This window comes from Vulpes vulpes, unplaced genomic scaffold (genome assembly GCF_048418805.1).
Source record: "Vulpes vulpes isolate BD-2025 unplaced genomic scaffold, VulVul3 Bu000000627, whole genome shotgun sequence".
Taxonomy (NCBI): domain Eukaryota; kingdom Metazoa; phylum Chordata; class Mammalia; order Carnivora; family Canidae; genus Vulpes; species Vulpes vulpes.
In genome coordinates, this window is record NW_027325667.1 from 1,601,048 (window position 1) to 1,621,017 (window position 19,970).

The window sequence follows — 19,970 nt, forward strand, 5'->3', positions numbered from 1 at the left end:
GTACCTAGGTATTCTATCATATTGCTTTGTGTGTCACATTCTCTTTTATAAATCAAAGCAAATCGTTTAAAGTAAACTAAAAAGTAATTTAAAATACCTTAAATAATGACCCAGATTATAATCAGTGATTCCCATTCCCTTAAGGACCACGACAATACCAAACACCCCAAATCTGCCACCAGAGTGGGCCTTCCTGGGCATTGGGACCTTGCTGGTTTTAACCTGTGGTCTCTGTTATGGATGTAAAGTTTGGATCCCCACAAGTTGCATGTGTTGAAGCCCTACTTCCTTTAACATGATGATATTTGGAGTGGGGGCTTTGGAGGTAATTAGGGTTAGATTAGGTCATGAGATGAAGTCCTCATGAGGGGATTAGAGATCTTATAAGAAGAGGAAGAGAGAGGACACTGGGTTACTCAGGTAGTCAAGCATCTGCCTTTGACTGAGGTCATGATCTCAGCGTCCTTGGATAGAGCCCCTGGGTTGGGCTCCCTGCTCAGCAGGGATTTTGCTTCTCTCTCTGTCTCTCCCCTCTGCTCATGTGCTCACTCTCTCAAATAAATAAATACAATATTTGAAAATAAAATAAAAAAGAAGAGGAAGAGAGAAAGATACATGCACAAGGAAATGCCATGTGAAAACACAGAAAGACCGCGGTCATCTGCAAGCCAGGAAGAGAGCTCTCGCAGGAACTGAATCAGCAGGCATCTTGATCTTGGATACCCCGGCCCCCAGAACTGTGAGAAACAAATAAATGTCCCTGGTATTTTGTTATGGAAGCCTGAGCTAAGACTCCCATGCAGTGTTTTCACTTAGTGAAGTACTTCCACCAGCACAACACACAAGCCACCAGGCATTCCCTCATTTCCGTGACTGAGGGGATCATGGCATGTTCTTACATTTGGATTTAGGAATATTTGTGCCACTGAGCACGGCACCCGATTACCTACTCAGTGCCTCACAGCATCCTACAAGACTAGCTGTCAAAATGTTCTACCATCTTCCCCTGGTGAAGCACAAACAGCTCTGCAAATTCCGACATCACACTACAGTACGTCTGCATATCTCAACACCTGAAACCTCACACTGTATCTGTATTTTTTAGCTTAATATGCACGTGCAGCTTAGCTTCTTCACACGATGATGGCAAACTTTTCCACGTGCTGCCAGGATCACTGCAAAGTGTTGGGCACCACAGGCATACAGCAGGACAACCCACCTGCCTGCACCGTCCTGCCTTATAACGGGGGTACAAGCAGTTCTACCTTTTCCCAAATGCCTAATGATATCCATCTTCAGAGATACATGAGCGTTAAACACACAGGTAACAATGCTCTGTCTACAGGAAAACTACGAAGCAGAAAATCTGACATTACTCCTACGGTACACGGGCAGCTTTTTAATGTAAATCGTGGGCATGCATATTGCAAACTAATAAGGTACAACAAACAGGAAACAGAATAATCCCTCCCAGTCCACAAAGCGATTCCTTCTAGAAAGTAAGAGGAAAAAACAAGGGCACAAAACACAAGCTGTGTAAGCACAAAGGACAGAGAGAGAAACTGAAAATAACTCTGAGTTCAAAAGCATCTTCTTTGGGTCAGAGCTAAAAGATAAATAAATAAATAATTTTTAAAATTTCTATAGTCAACAAATACTGTATCCGCCACACATTCATTTAGCTCAGATGATGAATACCTACAAGGAACAACATGTATATTCAAATTCAGATGAATATCTGCTAAGGAGCTTCAGAGAACAAGCAAAAATGACATCTACTATTGGTTCAAAAATCTGTTCAATTGTTTTCAAAACTCTCATCCTCACTTTCAAAAGATAAAATATGGGGAAGCGTTTGTAATGACTAAGATGCTATAAAGCTCAAAGGAATAGCTTTGCTTGTATCTCCTCCTACACCCTGTTCAACTCAAGACAGAACTTCATCAGGCTGTCACCCTTCTCTCTCCCACCTGCAGCTCTATCACCCGCCATCCTGGTAGAAAATACATATTCTGGGACGCCTGGGTGGCTCAGTGGTTGAGCGCCTGCCTTCAGCTCAGGGCATGACCCCGGGGTCCCGGGATCAAGTCCTGCATTGGGCTCTCCGCAGGGAGCCTGCTTCTCCCTCTGCCTGTGTCTCTGCCTCTCTCTGTGTGTCTCAAGAATAAACAAATCTCAAAAAATGCATATTCTGACAAGCCACTAGGAAACCACATAAACTCATATGATTTAACTGTGTAACTGTAAAGTATTTACGTTTAGTACTGGAAGATCTTGAGTCTTAGTCGCAATCATAGAATGCATTTTAACAGAGTTGGCACATGGAAGGAAAGGAAGGATTTCATATAAGTGACTTGAAGTAAGGTAGCATGGCACCCTGAGCTTGAAATCCAAGTTTGGACAGGATAGATACAGCTACTCTTCAACTAGAGAAAATGGCTCAACCACTCAGAGGGGGGCAGATGATCTGGGCCTGGAATATCCTGTCATTTGCTACTCTTTATATTGCTTCTTCAAAATTCATCCTCAGCCTAGTTTGTTGACTGAATGGACTGATCAATGAAAAATTGACCAGCACATCAAAAAATTGTGTTGCCAAACTAGTTTAAGCTTCCTGTTCCCTCTCACTTCTTAAAATTTCCACACTTCTCGGGTGTTACAAGCCCCTCAGCTCTCTATCAGAGGTCACCAGAACACAGTCTTCTGTCTCTACCATCCATATTCGTGGAGGGAGGAGGGATGTCAGTTTCCCCAAAGGTCAGTTTCCCTTTGCCCCATAACCTCTTACACTCTCTTTGGTTTGGGGGATTCACATGTACAAGCTACCAGCACCCCAGGAACCGCTCAACTGTTGCAATGAGAAACACAGAATCACTATATAATTCATCACACAATCTTCCAGCTAAATTTAAAAAAGGGGGGGGGCTGTCTCTGAAAGTGCTACAAGCATAAGCAAAACCATGATTAGCATATCCACTCGAGTACCTAAAACTTCACTACTGACTAAATAACATACCCACTGAGAGGATATGAACTTGCCTTCTGAACTTCCTTCAAAAGTTTTGAGAATAGGGGACAAATTAAAGTTTTTTTCATAACTTTACACACGACTTCATCCTATTGGAAGCCTACAGTTAGAGTGATAAGAATTCTCTGAAAACTTCTTCAAATATTTAAGGAAATATGTTCAAAAAACAGAAGCCAGCTACAGTTCACACTTCTAAAACTGTTCTGATAAAGCCTTCCAGGCGCCAGACTCAGCAGCCCACTATGAGAAAAAATAATATTCTGGGGACATTTCTATAGACTTCAATCCGTGAGGAACAATAGGGCTTCGTTTTTACTACTCTTTTAAGCAGCACATATCTTTGCAAAAAGAAAAAAATAGAACTTTTTTGGGAGCCAATTTGATATGAAACAATTTTTGAAGTGATATAAAGAAATAACAGGAATTACTTCCAGTGATGGTATCCTCTAAGTGATACCCAATGGCATGGAATATAGCAGTATCTTTACAACCAGTAGGGGAATGAGCATTTCATAATCATATTAATAATGGAGGTCAGACAAGAAAGTTTTACAGACAAGAAAATCTTTTGACTCCAGCTCATCAAAAAAAGAAAGCCAAAACCCTGCTTTTGAAGCACATCACAAATTTCAGGGAATACATTTTATACTGAACTGCTTGTCATGATAATGCTTCCCAAAGCATTTTTACATTTATTATCATATCACAATCATGAAAACACTGTAAATGTTGATCCTAATGAGCAAGTGACCAAATAGGGACACATGCAAGGTCACAGGAGAAAGCAAACAATTTCATTATGTGGATCCCAGAATCCAGAACCCTAATTCAGTATTCCCTTCAGAAGTGCCCAGTTCCCAAAATCCACAAAAAGCAACCAAACCAATCCTAGTTCATGAACCACTTTTGACAATGAGAACAAGACTACACATAGCCCATCATGATTAATGGAGTATTTACTATGTGCCAGTTATTGGTCCTAGGATTTGAGAATCAATGATAAAAAGACAGATGATCAGTATGGAATGGGGGTGGAGAGATACATAGTCCTAGGTGACCAGAGAGAAAGGTACATGTACCCAGTGGGTACACACAGAATATGATAGGTGTAATACATGTATGGGGACAGCTGGGGGGCTCAGTCGGTTAGCCCTCTGACTTGACTTTGACTCAGGTTGTGATCTCAGGGTCCTGGGATCCAGTCCCCATGGAGCTCCATGCTCAGCGCAGAGTCTGCCTGAGAATCGTCTCTCCTCTCCCTCTGACCACACCCCCCCCCACTTGCTCTCTCTTTAAAATAAATCTTTAGAAAAAAGAAATATATATATGTATCTATATCAGATCTGTGAGGTAGAAAATCATATATTTGCTTAAGAATGACATCCTAACTTGCTTTTCCCAAACATCCTGAAACACTGCTTCAGCAGCCACACAGAGGATGACTATGGCACATATGCAGAGCTTCCACCTGTGAGCCCCAGCTGCGGCAAACACCTGACCTGTCGCACACAGGTCCTGAGACAGTACAGGAGAGTAATTATGCTTCATGGGGAGAAAGCAAAGGCCAGAATTAGAGAAAAAATATGTTATCTTTATTATTTAACAGTAGAGATTGCTAAGATGTTGGAGGTTCACAAATATACTAGGTTCTCTGCTATGTATATGAGGTCCATAGTTTCTTTTTTTTTTTTAAGGTTTTATTTATGCGAGAGAGAGCAAGCGCACACCCAAGCAAGTGGGGGAAGGGGTGGAAGTGGAGGGAGAGGGAAAGAATATCAAGCTGACGCTGCATGAAGCATGGAGCCTGACACAGGGCTCAGTCTCACGATCCTGAGATCACGATCTGAGCTGAAACCAAGAGTTGGAGGCTTAACTGACTGAGCTACCTGGACACCCCAGGGTCCACAGTCTCTTAATCTGCCTTCAAAACAACCTGAAAACACAGGGATTATCTCCCCTCTATCAACATTGGCACTCAACAGTAACGTAACCACTTGCTAAAAAAAAAAAAAAAAAAAAAAAGGAAAAGTTGAGATATGAACTCAGTCAAGTCAGGATACGACTATTAAATGCTCCCTCCACCATTTGCTCCATTGCCATAGTTACTACTGAAACCCACAAAATCAGCGACCAAGAGAATGCTCCCTTAAAGAGGAAAAGGGAACAGATTTAACTATTAAGTTTTAGAATTATTCTTCAAAAGTAAGAATAAAATGAGGAATAAACTGATAAAATACAGCAAAGCGTAATATAACTACTTTAGAAAAATAATATAAATTAATATGAAATGGAGCATAAACCAGTTGAGAAATATGCAAAAGATACAAAAAGAAAATTTACAGTAGAATTACAAATGCATCATAAACTTATGTAATATTTAACCTCAGCCATAGTCACAGCAAAGAAAATTAAATCTCAGGAAAACACAATTTTCCCCCTAATTGGAATGTGCCGCCTGGGTTTTTGTTTTGTTGTTTTGGGGGGTTGTTTTTGTTTGTTTGTTTGTTTTGTCTTTAATTATAATACTCAGTTGTTAAAATCATGGGAAAACTGGCACACTTCTGTCTTGCCAAAGGAAATGTAAATTATATAACCTTTCTGCAGGACACATTGACAACATGTATCAACAGCCTTGAAAACACTCAGTTCTATGAAGTAATCTACAGAAAATAGCCTGATGAAAACTATTTAGCTTTAATCACGGTATCATATATACTACCAAAAAATGAAAATGCCACCAATGTCGCAAAATAGGAAGTTATTTAAGTAAATGATGTTACATAAAGGTATGGAAAACAGACACTAAAAATGAATACAAATTATATGAAAAAGGCTGCTTTACATGTTAAACAGTAACAAGACAGAATATGAGGACTCTTCTAAATTTAAAAATGTATATGGATCAGCATTTCTACTAAAAACAGTCATTTCTGTGGCTTCACATCATGTATGAACTTTAGCTTCCTTTCATCACTCCTGCATTTTCAATTTTTTATGATCATGCATTACTTTTGAAAACAATAAAAGAAGAAAACAATATTCAAAAAAGAGAAAAATATTTCATTAATATGCTGCACATTCTCAAGAAGACACCAACTTGCTAAAACTACTCAATACATCTCTTGAATTTAAGAATGGAGAAAATCTAGCTGTAGCACTGAAGAGGATACATGTAATAGACACTCAATAAAGAACGCATGTTGTTGATTTCAGTCAAGCATTCAACTAATTAATGAAATTTATCCCAAAGCAAAAATATAGTATTCTTCTCAAATTTAAAGGCATGCTTTTCTTTTTTTTCTGTGTAATGATGTAATACATAACAACTATTATATATTTGGTGGGCAGATAATATACAAAGAGCAAAACACTTGAAACCCTGTCATAAGCGCTATGTTGTGTTTGTATAGGTGTATATACGGGTATGTGTGCTGGGTATCATATTCAATATAATTCACTGCCTTGCTTTTCTTCTTAACCCTTAGTGTTAAAAACACTCCCCAGTTTCTTGGAAGAGATAATTCCTAACTGTTATCATGTTCCTTCGGATAGAGGTGTCATAATATATTTATGCATTTATGGTGGATGTAACATTATTACTCTTTTGGAACCCAACTCAAGCCAAACAGTCTGATCCACACACTACCAGCCCCAGGCTTCCTGTGACACCTTCCATGACCTGGGTAAACATGACATGATTTCTACTGTCTCTGAGACTTTTCAGATGATGCCCATTTCACCTTTCTGCTTTTCTGGAAATCTCTACCTCCTTATACAGTGACTCAAAACAAAAGAAAAAATCCACACCAGAATCAGCACCAATGAGGGCGGTGTTAGAGACAAGACACTGAATTTTGGCTTTTTTGTATTTGGGAGAGTTGGTTTGCTGCCAAAAACGTTGCTATTCTTGGAAATTAAATTATTGCATTACTGAAAGTAATGACTGCTAGGTTACTCTAATGTTTGAAAGTCCAAACAAAATATTTGAGAAAGAAGAATAACATTTATTTTAAGAAGTAAGCTTTTATAAGGTTGAGTAGTCATGCTCGGATTCAAATAAAACTTAGAAATTCACTTTTTTCTTCTTTCTTGACAGAGTCTGTTATTGCTCCTATTAAAAGTTAAAACATTAAATGCCAACCAAACTCAAATTATCTACACTGGGATAGAAAGTACCTTATAGATAACAGTTCGCATGAGATCATTATTTATATATAGTTTGGGAAGTCAGATTTTGACATTGTCCCTTTTATACCCAATTCCTACCACTTACAAGGCCATCCAATTATTGGTAGTCAAAAGTCTAACATGGAGAGTAGGGAGGAAACACCGAGAATGAGTTATTTTAAAGTTGGCAATACATAAATCAGCTGAATTTCATGGACCGTACTCTCTATAAATCAGCCAAGGCATTGGACACTCCCCTGATAATTTCTGATACAGTGTCAAAATACCATAAAATATTTAAAGAGCTCAACTTCTAAGCAAAATACTATGGAAGCTATTATATTAAGAATTCTACAACCAGAATTCTTTATAAACCATGTCAGTGAGGCACACTTCTTGCCTACTTCTGATATTTTTTCCAGGTAAAGGGAACTTAATTCATGTGATATTCTGGCCTCCCTCCAACCCTTCACTTTCTCTGTTTCTGAAAAATAAAGGAAGCACCTTGGCTAGTTCCTTGCTTCTTCCTCTAGAGATCTTTCTGCCTACAGAGAGACAAGGCTAGGCTCTAGGGCTCAGATCAGCTCTGTCCTGCAGGAAGAGAGGAAGGCCAAGGTCCTGTGATGACAGAATTAAATTATATCTATTCTTCATCATCTAATGCTAGAAATTAAGCATCTCACTTAGTAATATATCTGTATGATACAAAATTTGTGGAAATTTTGACACTTATATTTAACCAAACATACTTGGATCACTGCTTACGTTGAGCCAAAAAACAGGAAGGTCTTATTATAACACGTATTTTACTCTGGTAACTTACAATTAGAGTTCCCACAACAACACATAAATTTGAATATAAATAACCGTATTTATTGTCAAAATGTTTTTTTTTGACTTAAGATAAATTAGTCTCTTGTTACACAGGTCACATTCCATTAACAAATTTTAAGGTATATCTAAACATTATTATAAAAATTATGCTGCTAAAGATCATGTTTTTTCTTTGAAGGAGCTGGGCATAATCAAACCCACAGGAGCTAAGCTCTTTACTAAAGGTACCCAGAGTAAGAAAACAAGTGAAAATTACTATTTATTGTCAAAAAAGGTACCAGTACACACACTTTCACTTCAAAAAGTTGATTTTTAATGGGGGGAGTGGGTCTTCTCTTTAAAGAATAAATTCAACCTTTTAAGGTTTCTTTCCTTTTTGTTACATTGCTATTATGCTGGGATTCATGCCCTGTGGTTCCAAACAGAGGACAGATTTAATATGTGACCTCACAGAAAGGGAGGCCGTGTTTCTTCAACTATCTATAATATTTTTTGTATGAATCTTGTAGAAAACTTGATATTAACCAGATGAATAGTACACAACACTAATAGAGAATATCAAAATTTTATAATTTCTGACTCTTTGATTGGCATCTTTTTTAAAAATAATGGTGCTGGGAGATATAATTTACTTCTCTTTTAGCTTAACTAATATATATTTTAATATGTAAAGGACTGGTATGTTGTAGATTAGAGAACTTAATATACCTCATATGAAAATCTGCACAATAAAGTAACATTACAATAGGAGTAGGGAGAGAATATATACATTTAATAGCCTTTGTTAGAGAGAGGCCTATATAACATATTTAATAATACACAAATGAAGCATAAGTATCCATCTTGCAATGAAACGCCGGGACACCTGCACCCTGATGTTTATAGCAGCAGTGTCCACAATAGCCAAACTGTGGAAGGAGCCTCGGTGTCCATCGAAAGATGAAGAATGGATAAAGAAGGTGTGGTTTATGTATACAATGGAATATTACTCAGCCATTAGAAATAACAAATACCCACCATTTGCTTCGATGTGGAACTGGAGGATATTATGCTGAGGGAAATAAGTCAATCAGAGAAGGACAAACATTATATGGTCTCATTCATTTGGGGAATATAAAAAATAGTGAAAGGGAATAAAGGGGAAAGGAGAAAAAATGAGTGGGAAATATCAGAAAGGAAGGCAGAACATGAGAGACTCCTAACTGTGAGAAACGAACTAGGGGTGGTGGAAGGGGAGGTGGGGACTCTGGGGGGGGTGACCGGGTGACGGACACTGAGGGGGACACTTGATGGGATGAGCACCAGGTGTTATTCTAAATGTTGGCAAATTGAACACCAATAAAAATAAATTTATAAAAATAAATAAATAAATAAATAAGTACCCATCTTAACATGCAGATACAGATCTCTTGTGTCTACGCAAATGTTTATAATTTACAAGCCACTTACACTTTCAATTAATCCTGAAATAAATCTCCTCAGATATTCTATCCTTTTGTACCCATTTTACTGCTGAAAACCAACCAACAAAAAACTAAGGTCTAAGTAACACATAAATGGCCAACGTCACAGCTAAAGAAGAGACAGAGCTGGGATCCACCCAAAGCCAGCACTCTGGCTTTGAATATATATATATATTCATTGTGGGTCAGAACCCAACTTTTTTCTCTAGAAATATATTTGTGACAGGAAATGACAATTAATGGAATAATAAGTTTCAATAGATGTAATTCATTTTACAGATCACTTTCAGGAACCTCACCAAGGGATACATGTGAATATGTCTCTAAGATGAAAAGCTTCTAGGAAGCACTGTTTGTAATTTATCAAAAACTAATTGATACAGAATATAACTTCAATATCCTAATATAGCTAAGACATTTCCTACAAAACAGTTATCCGAGATATGGAGCTTGAGATCATACTTAACAGCTCAGTGATCAAAAGATAAACAACTGGAAGTGTCATAACTACACATTTTTGTTACGAGTCTTCACATTTTTAATGGACTAAAAGCACAGTAGGATAAAATACTTCTGTGACTTTCCTGTGTTAAGAGGTACTGTTTTTTTTTAATAATAAATTTATTTTTTATTGGTGTTCAATTGAGGTACTGTTTTTGAACATAATTAGATTCATTAAACCCAACCAGGCAGCTTATTAATCAGTAGGCTAGATTGGCAGACAATGGGATAGAAACTATTTATCTATGACACATTTAATATTTTACATTAATACAAAAAGCTGTTGCTCTGGCATATAATCAGATAAACTTGAAGCCAGCAACAAGTATCATGAACTGTTCCCACTCAAATTAACTTTTCACCTACATTCACATAACACTTTTGACAAAGCTTATGTTCAGGAGAGCACCACCTTTATAATTATATGTCAAAAGTAATGTTATATTTGAGAATATGGTAACTTCATTTTTAATTTTAAAGGTCATTATGAAAGTGACATTATCCTTAGAAATTATTTAACAAAACTATAAATTGCATTTTCCAACTAATTTCATTTGAATTTCATTTTCTCCCTGATGAACCATTTCACTGGGAGAAAGACTTGGCTTGTATTCTACTGTGGAGGATGTGAAGTTGATGGAAATATTTTTTTTTTAATAGGGTATTATTATTTTTTTTAATTTTTATTTATTTATGATAGTCACAGAGAGAGAGAGAGAGAGAGAGAGAGAGAGAGGCAGAGACACAGGCAGAGGGAGAAGCAGGCTCCATGCACTGGGAGCCCGACGTGGGATTCGATCCCGGGCCTCCAGGATCGTGCCCTGGGCCAAAGGCAAGCGCCAAACCACTGCGCCACCCAGGGATCCCGGAAATATTATAATTTGACAGTGCATGACTTTTATTACAAACAATGAAAACATTAGTGACATCTATAATGATTAGGTTGTACAACTACACAAACATTCACCAAATTAAATAACTCCTTTCTGCAAGACTATGACAATTTTATTAGGGCAACAACCTCATGTACTTACTACAATTGCCATTCAATCAGGTACTATCATTTTCAATCCACAACATGACATAAAACTCACATATACAACACGTATAGTGCTGCTCATGCTCATCAGCTGCTCTCTGCATACACACATAAGCACAGAACAGTGTCTACTAGTCCTTTAAGTATCGTGTTTAAAACTCAACAGTAGACTCAAAAGGAATAAAGAAAAATGAACGTCTACCCCATTTATTGCTTCTTTTTGAAAGAAATTTTATATTAAAACAAGGCAGCAAGTACAACAGTGTGTTCAAAGTGCTCTTGTAAAGTTTTCTAGATGTGAACAAGCTGAAACGAACACAATATAGGTAGAGCTAATCAATCGCACTGTTCAGTTAACTCAAGCCGTATGGAGCTTGCTAGCCTTCCTGCAACACTGAGACTTGCTAGCTGTGTAATTACAGGCCTCCCAAATCTCACCATCTAACTCCAAACGCAAGCATCTTCATCCAAGTCCTGAGATCCTGTGACCCACAGGGCAGTGAGGACGCCACTTAACATTTTCCCCAAAACATTGAAAATGGATTCTGCATGTGGCAAAGAGAATTTAGGGCAGTTTAAAGCATCCAGTCCACACTGGAGGATGCCCGCCCCTACATGTCATACTTCTCAGGGACCGAGCTCCCCATGTCATGCCCAGGTTCATCCTTGTAATTCAACCTAAGTCTTATCAAACACTCCTCCGTGGGATTTTAGAAGCGGTGCAGCCAGAATGCCTTTTAATCCTGGAGGTGAATTACTAACTGCCAAGAGAGGAACTGGTCTACCACCGGACGCAGCCGAGCTGATGGAAAGATGCACAATGAGACAACTCCTGGGTAGTGTGACCAGCTCCCTATTTTCATCGAAGTCGGTGCAGAAAATTGCAAGCACCTTAAATATTGGTCATATAGCTCCGAAAAGTGAAAATCTACGCATGTCAGGCCCCACAGTATGCTTGTAACATGTCCCTTTTCTCCACCAACATCTTTGCTTGATGACATTAGGCATGCATGTTAACAGCACCTTTCAGGGCCAAAGCAAATCAGATCAGATCAACCCAAGCACACAAGGGGAACAAAACAGCTTGGAATCACAACCTGCTCCTCTTTTTTCTGTGTTTCCACACCCTTCACTTCCCTCCGTGTACATCTCAGCACAACTTTAGGCATTCTGGAAGTAGCTGATCTTTGTTGGAAACACACACACACACATACACACACACACACACACCCCAAATCCCTAAGACTGCTTCCCTACCACACGACTTGGGAAGCTGCATCACCTCTCTAGTGACTTGATTCTGAACGTAGCGGCTCCAACCAGCTGAGCAGCAATCGATGCAAACGCATCACACACCAGAATAAGAGCAAGGTCGGTGAAAAGGGAAAGCAGCTTTGCTCTCAGCCACTAATTACCTACCACCCGAATACCGCGTCGCAAGCTCCCACACACAGACAGGGAGCTGCCCTTACCAGACACCACTGGGCGCAGTGCTGCCCTTGCACAAGTGTGCAGAGGTGCTTGGAGACTCAGTATCCCTCCCTTGTAGAGGAGAAAAGTCTGACTTAGAGACAAGGGAAACACACACAGGCCCCAAACTGGTGGGTCTTATGGATGCAGAATTCCAGCCTAGATCCTCTTGGGTCCCATCTTGACTTCCTTGCCATCTGCAGGATATCCATGGTGTCCTGAATCCTCGTGGGCTCCAAGTCAGGCCCTTTATCACTGTAGACATGTACCAGTGAGGAAACGGGTCTGCCCCTAAACACATTCCTCTGCATGCTGTGGAGCTCTGGAAACTTGAGGAAACAATGTGTTAATGAAGGCAAAGTCTTCTTGGGTTATTTTACAGACAATCCTCCTCAGAAATTGGCGATAATTAGCATTCTGGCTATTTTTCCAAGGCTGAATTCCTCAGAGGTGAAGCAGTGCAACTTTGCAATACCTGAAGCAGAAATAATTTATGTTATGAGCACAGGGAATCATCAAACAGCCACCAAAGGGCATCCACTTAGAAGCTGGGGCCCAACCTTGTAAGACAACAAAGCAAACCACGCTCATGCCCTCTCCGGAGGGAAAGTCCAGGACAGCTCCTGGCTCAGGCAGATTGCCAACCCGTCCACACACGGAGGAGCAGTACCTCCAGTTAGAGACGGTGGAGAGGCCCTCACCTCTGAACAGAGCCAGTGGAGCAGAGCAGGAGATGGGCCTCACGCCCCGACTCTGGGTTCCTGTTCCATTGTCCCCTCAGATGGAAAAGACATTCTGAGATGCATCTTGTTCCTCCTGGATCAGCTTCCTTTTGTTATTGTAACAACTCCAAATTTAGTTCCTTAAGACAAAACAAAATTATGCTCCTACAGTTCTGGGGGGGGGGGGAGGGCAGAAATCCCATTAGCACCCTCTGGGGGCAGGAATTGTGGTGTGGCCAGGCTGCCTTCCTTCTGGGGGCTCCCTTGCCTTTATCAGCTTTCCAAGGCACCTGCCTTCCTTGGCTCCTGGCCCCAACACTCTAATCTGCACTTCTGACAGCAAATTTCTTCTCGGACTGATCCACCTGCTGTCCTCCCTTGGGAGGCTTTAGGGTCAAGTCCATGTCCTTGTCTCTTTCAGATTTGGGAAGCCATTGGCATTTCTCAGCTTGTGGCTCCTTCCTTGGCCTTCAAGGCAGCAGCAGAGCGTCTCCAAATCTCTCTCCCCTTCCAGCCCCCCACCTCTTTTCTCCTCTCTCCCCCAGATGTCCTGTTACTGCTCCTCTTCTGCCACTGCCACCTGAGGAGGTGCTCTTGGGCATGGCATGGGCATCAGCATTGAGAGTGTGAGAAATGTGTGAGTGTGCGTGTGAGACAATGTGTATAGTATAATGTGTGAGCATGTAAGCAGTGTGTGTAATGTGGCCAAATGTGAAAGCACGGGTAACTGTGGTGAGAACATGAGTGTGTGGCATGTGAGGGTGTGAGTGTGTAGTGTGGTATGTGGGTGAGTGAAAGCATGAGTAAGTGGCGAGAATGTGTAATTATGGTGTGTGAGAGCATGTGAGTGTAAGGATATACCATATGTGAGAGCATGAGTAAGTGGCATGGGGGCATGAGTGTGTAAACGGCGTGTGTAGTGTGGTATGTGGATGTGAGAGCATGTGAGTACATGAGTAGTGTGTGAGAGTGAGGGTGGTGCAAGCCTGCAGGTGGGCAGTGCATCCTAGTGCACATGGTGGAGCGAGCCGACTTCAGCACGTGTGGTCTCCACACAGTAAGAAGCCACCTACCCAGACTCTTCTCTCCGCCAGACAAAGCTGCTTCACCTGCCATCCAGCACGAGCGCGCACTTCCCTGGTTTGTCCTCCTGCCTCCTTCTCAGCTCCTCCTCCGTGTCCTTTCATCTGTTATCACCTTCTCGATTTGGACTTCCCTAACCACACCTCCTCCCTTCGCCATGGGTGACCTTGACCCACAATATGGCTGGCATTCATGGCTGTTTGCCCACTGAAAATGCTCAAATTCTCCTGGCCTCAACCCGGTGATCCCATCTGACTCAATACACCTGCTCGCCTGAGCTGAAGGTATTTGAAACTTGCCATATAAAAGAAAAAAAAAAAAAAGCTAAAATCAGGATCTTTCTTCCCAGAAATCCCCACTCCTGATCTTACCCACCTTGGGGAAGTGGTAAGTGGAAAAAATCCCTGGAGTCAACCTTGGCTTCTTTCTCTCATCCTCCCTCCAACTCACCAGCAGGTCCAGTTGACTGTACCTGCAAACTTAACCCAAACTGACTCCTCTGCTGCCAGCACCCTTCTAGACCACTGGATTGTGCAATAATATGTTAACGTCTCCCTGCTTCACGCTTGCTTCAAGAGGCTATCCTCAAAGTAGCAGACAGAGTGACCCTTGAGCTCAGACATGGCCCCCATAAGTAGAGCCTACAAAAGAGATTTGGATGTTCACAAAATACTGAAGGAGTTCTCTCAGGGGGGAAAAGAAATCCGTAGGGAAGTAGGGGACACAGAATAACAAGGAGACAGAGCAGAGCCAGGATGGGGTCTCAGTGAAGTCTGGCCTTAGCTTGACCCACAGCAGGGAGGACTGAAGAATAAGCCATGAACAGAGCCATCAGCCCTCGACACAAGAGCGGTCTCGGTCATGTGCTAGGGACCAAGCGTAGATCTGGTCAACCATGGGGCGATACCCCAAAGAAGGTGGCAGCCGAGGGCCCTCAGCCATCAGCACTCACTGGGTGGGAGACACCCTGCCTCCCAGGCGGAGGGCACCTGGGTGGGTCAGCTACAGCTAATAGAACAGCGCTTTTCAGACATCAGCATGCATCAGAATCATCTGAGGGAGGGTTGCCAGGTTTAGCAAATAAAAATAGAGGCCACTCAGGTAAATTTGAATTTCAGATAATTAAGTACTTTCTTCGTATAAGTGTGCAACATTGCAGAGGACATAGTTACATAAAAAATTATTCATTGTTTGTCAAACATATTCAAATTTACCTGGGCATGCTGTATTTTGTCTCTCCCTTGGAGGGGCTCAGTGAAAGCAGGTTGTCCCAGATTCCGGAGATCAGGGATGAGGTCTGTGCATATGCCCTTCTATGAACCTCCCAGGTTTAGCTGATTCTGCTGATTGGGGGACCTCAAACATGCTCAAAATGCCTTTTGTCGTCTAAGAATGTTTAAGTGTTGCTCAAACACTTCTAGGGCTCTCCATCACCGTTAAGGAAAACCCAAAGTCCTGACAAAGGCTTGCAAGGGCCCAGGCCCCCTGGCAATAACCTCTCTTGCCACGCCTCCTAATTGCTTCCCTTGAGCTCTGTACAGAAACTGGCTGCAGGGCTCTTTCTTGAACCAGGCAGGGTCCAAGCCCAGGACCTTTGCACCAATAGTTCCTCCTCCGTTAAATGATTATCCCCTAAATAGATGCAGGGCCGAGACACCCCTCCTTCCACCATCGCATAATTCTACATTTGACCCGATTTTAAATTGCACCATGCACCCCCCCCCCCACATCCCCGCTGACCTGCTCTGCAGCACCGTCTCCATCAGACAAGCAAGAAAATAAATCATCGCTTATTGTCTACCTCCTACCACTGAACTGGCAGTTCCATGAGCACGGAGATTGGCGTTGATCAGACCCACTTCTATTCACAGTGGGACTATCCTCTGCCAGCACTCAAGAGGTGCTCAACCAATGTGTGGGATAGGAGTTTACAGACAGGGAGCTGCCCTAACCAGACACCACCCACCGGGCGCAGCACCATTCGTTCATTCTGCAAATGCTGGAATTAAATCGCCCTGAGCCCTAGGCACAAGGAACCATCTGCAGAAAGCATCTCTTTTGCAAATGTGTAGAGCGTCCACGTGTGTGGGGAAGGGGAACAGGACTTTGAAAATGCTGCTGCGAAATGACTCTAAGCAATCCGATTAGTCCACGATGGCCAGCTACTTATTGTTGTTTCTGAATGAATAATCAGGCAATAGCGACAGGTGGGAGGTACGTCCCATCCCCCACAACCCGCACCCAATAGTGTCGCAAAGATGAGGCTCAGAGCCCATTCTGACAAAGCACACACGCGTGCATTAGCAATCAGCACCAAGCAGCCCTATACTCTATTTTTGCAAGTTCAGAGAGTTCCCTACACTTTGTCCCCGAGCATTGCAGAAACGGCGTGTAATTTTCACTGAGTAAATGCAGTCTCTTGAAGGCAGGATGAGCCAAGCCTTTCATCTCTTCAGGGGATTTGAGACCTCCTTAAAAGCAGAGAGGCTGAGGAAGGAGAACCTAGCCCCGCAATCTGCTCTCCACACAGCGGGCAGGGAAGATGCTGGGCTGATGGGCCACTCGGTCCTGAGGTCCTCAGACCCTGTTCCTCCAACAGCAGTGGCATCCACATAGTATTTCAAGCCGGCCACGTGGCTTAGCCATTGCTCACGGTGCTGAAGTCACTTCTAACGTCCCTTAGAAACAGATGAAGGCATTTAAAGAGCTTGGTGGTCCTCTCTAGAGAGTAGAATCTCGTTAAAGTGACTGCAGTTACCTAGAGGCCCCAAGGGTGTAGACTAGAGGTATACAAACACCTTATGCTATTTATACTGAAATATTTTTATTTAAACTACATATAGACAATTTACCACATGTCTACATATTAACTTTAAAACGTGTTAGCGAAAATCATCAGCACATGTATCAATTAAGGCATCACAAATGAAATAATTTCAAGAAGCTTCGATCTCCCATCAAAACTGGCAACCGAACCCCAAACCGTGTAATCCACTGAACTCATTGCGTTGGCCAGTCCTGAGGATAAATACAATGAGATAAACCTACCACCACCATAGAGTGATTGGATTCCAAATTCTTAACCCTACAAACAATGTATGATTACAGTTTTCACCTTTGGAACTACCTGCCATCTTTTAAGGGGTCCTAACAGTAAAAACCTGACATTTAACTCCTTAAATAGGAGGTAATCAGACTTCTAAAAAAAGTTTCCGCGGGCCTAGCTGGTGAGCTTGTTCATAATTAAGACACAGAGGTACACATTTAACAAATCTCACAAAACTCTTAGCCTTTCTACCCCCAAATTAAAACAATGTGAATTAAGAGTAATAGGAAATGCTTCGGGTCTTTAAATAGGCAGAGTTGGAATATGTCTAGGGTGATTTGTAAATCTAAGTGGTTTAGAAACACTCAAGGGCATTTAAATAAAGCAAAGTGTTCCCTCCCTTACAGCTCCCAGCCCAAGCCCTACCAGCCACGGGAGTCCAGACCCTGGAAAGTCACTGTACCTTCCTCTGCAGGGATGACCACTTGACAAGATGAGCACTGGGCATTAGACTGTATGTTGGCAAATTGAGCTTCAATAAAAAATATAAATATACATATTAAAAAAAAAAAAGGATGACCAACCCCCAATTTGCCCAGGTTAGGAGATGTCCCAGGACACACAGAACTTCCAGTGGTAAAAGTGGGACAGTCACAGGCAGACAGGGATGCGTTGGTTGCCCTACCTGAACCCTCAGCTCTCCAAGGAAAATCCACCCCACCCCTGCCCCACCGTGGCTGTCCCCAGGGCCAGGGAGGACCTCCCAAAAGTGGTTTCCTCGTTCACAGTAAGCTGCTGAGCTGCAGAGAACTGTTGCCAAGTCTCTCCGACTGCTTTAACAGTGTTCACGTCTCTGACCCTGAAGACCCCAGCTGCCCCTCAGTAGCCCCCAAAACCCAACAGGAGGTTGGCGGGGGCAGGGCAGGTGAGAGGCTGCTGGCGCAGGTGGCTGTCCTTCCAGCTAATAGAGGGGGTGGGGAGAAGGCAGGCCTATAAAGAGGCAGGTTGCGGCCTCCTCCCTCCCGTGGGTATCTTGGCTGGTGTGAGCTGTTGGTCCAGCCCTGGGCGGTCAGATCCTGGTGGTCCCAGCGGGGCTGCCGGAGCTCTCTGATACGAGGGAGGGGGGTGGGGGTTGCTGGGCCTTTGTTTTCAAGCTGGCAAGGTTGGCTCTTCCTCTGGGTTCCTTCCTCCTGAGAAAGCTCCTGTTTTCTCTTGCTCTCTTTCACTCTGCTGAAGCCTAAGGAGGTTCCAGCCCGCAATAAGCCTGTTCGAACGCACCTCCACCGGCATGTCTGAGGCCTCCTTTGCTCTAAGACCTTTCTTTCCTTTTCTAAAGAGGATCGTAGGAGCAATTCCTTGGCTCCTGGGCTAAGGCGAAGTTCTCTTTCATCCAGCAGAACAGGGTGGGAAGGAGCCTGCTGGGTCCCTAAGGGCCCAGCCTGGGAGGGAATGCTAAAGCAGCCTTTCAAGAGCAGCCCCCTGGTACGCGGAAGCCGATGTTGGTGGGGGAACCATAGGCAGGGCCTCACAAAGCCTCTGAATCAGAAGTTGGGAAGCCTGGAGTCTGCGGTACAGCAGTCTGCAGCTCTCCGTGCCTGTCGTTCATGAGCGGAATTATTAACTAGGTCAGAACAAAGCGCTAGTGATGGTGGAGCAGGTGAACCTGAGCTCCCAACCCACGAGCAGCAGGCATCTTCCCTCCCCAGCACCAGGACTGGCTGCCCTGGGCACTAGACATGGTCTTCTAGATGCTTCTTCATTTACTTCTGTGGTCCTGGAGGTCTAGGTGGCTTCTTAGATCTGAATTTGTGATGATAGGGACCCCTCAACCCTTTTGCGGGCTGGCTCCGCACGGCACCAGATTAAGGAGGTGCTCAGCAGAATGGAGACGGGCAAAGATCTTTGAGGTTCAGGAAGCTGGTTCCTTTTCTGGGCTGTGACTAAAATAGGCTTTCTTCCTCAAATCTTGTCAACGCTGTCAGAGGGATTAGTCCTGCAGTGATGGGGGGGGTGTAGCTGTCCTCCAGAAAACCTTAAGGCCATCTCTAACTCGTGAGGGATAGGGACCTCCGCTCCTCTCCCTGAAGGGTTATCTGGCTACTAGTTCATTAGAACTAAATAAACCAAAGCTCTCCCCCAGCCCCTCTAACCTGGCAAGGGTTCAACATTCCTTGCTAGTTCTGCTTCTCTAGTCAGGTTTCATTCCCCAAGGATGAAGTGACCTGATCACTAGAAAAGAGAGGAACTAGGATCTGTTTGTACACTTACTCTCTCCTACAGAACCCCTAATCCTCACCTCGGGAGGGAGGGAAAGTCTTATCAGCTGGGGCTTTCTCAAAGCACAAGTCCCTGTTTGAAAAGGCATTTGGGCCCGGTTCTAATCAACTCATTAGATCTTGCTTCATGATGCTGGGAACTACCTGAATCTAGTTGTAGCCTGACTCCTTCCTATGCCTGTGAAGCTGAGCTTTCTTGTCTGCTTTGGTGCTGCTGCCCTCCCCTGTAAAACAAGGAGTTAGGGACTAGCTAGCTCTTGAGGTCTTCACAGACCCCACTTCAACATGGAGTGTGCCCAAAGTGTCCGGGCGCTAGCTGCAACACTTCTGTGGGTACTGGC

General features: G+C 42.8%; 1 pseudogene; it reads left to right on the plus strand.

Moving 5' to 3' along the window:
- The first annotated feature begins 1,140 nt into the window (after positions 1-1,140).
- The window catches only part of LOC140596351 (transmembrane protein 19 pseudogene), a 31,826-nt pseudogene continuing 12,996 nt past the window's right edge, over positions 1,141-19,970 (plus strand).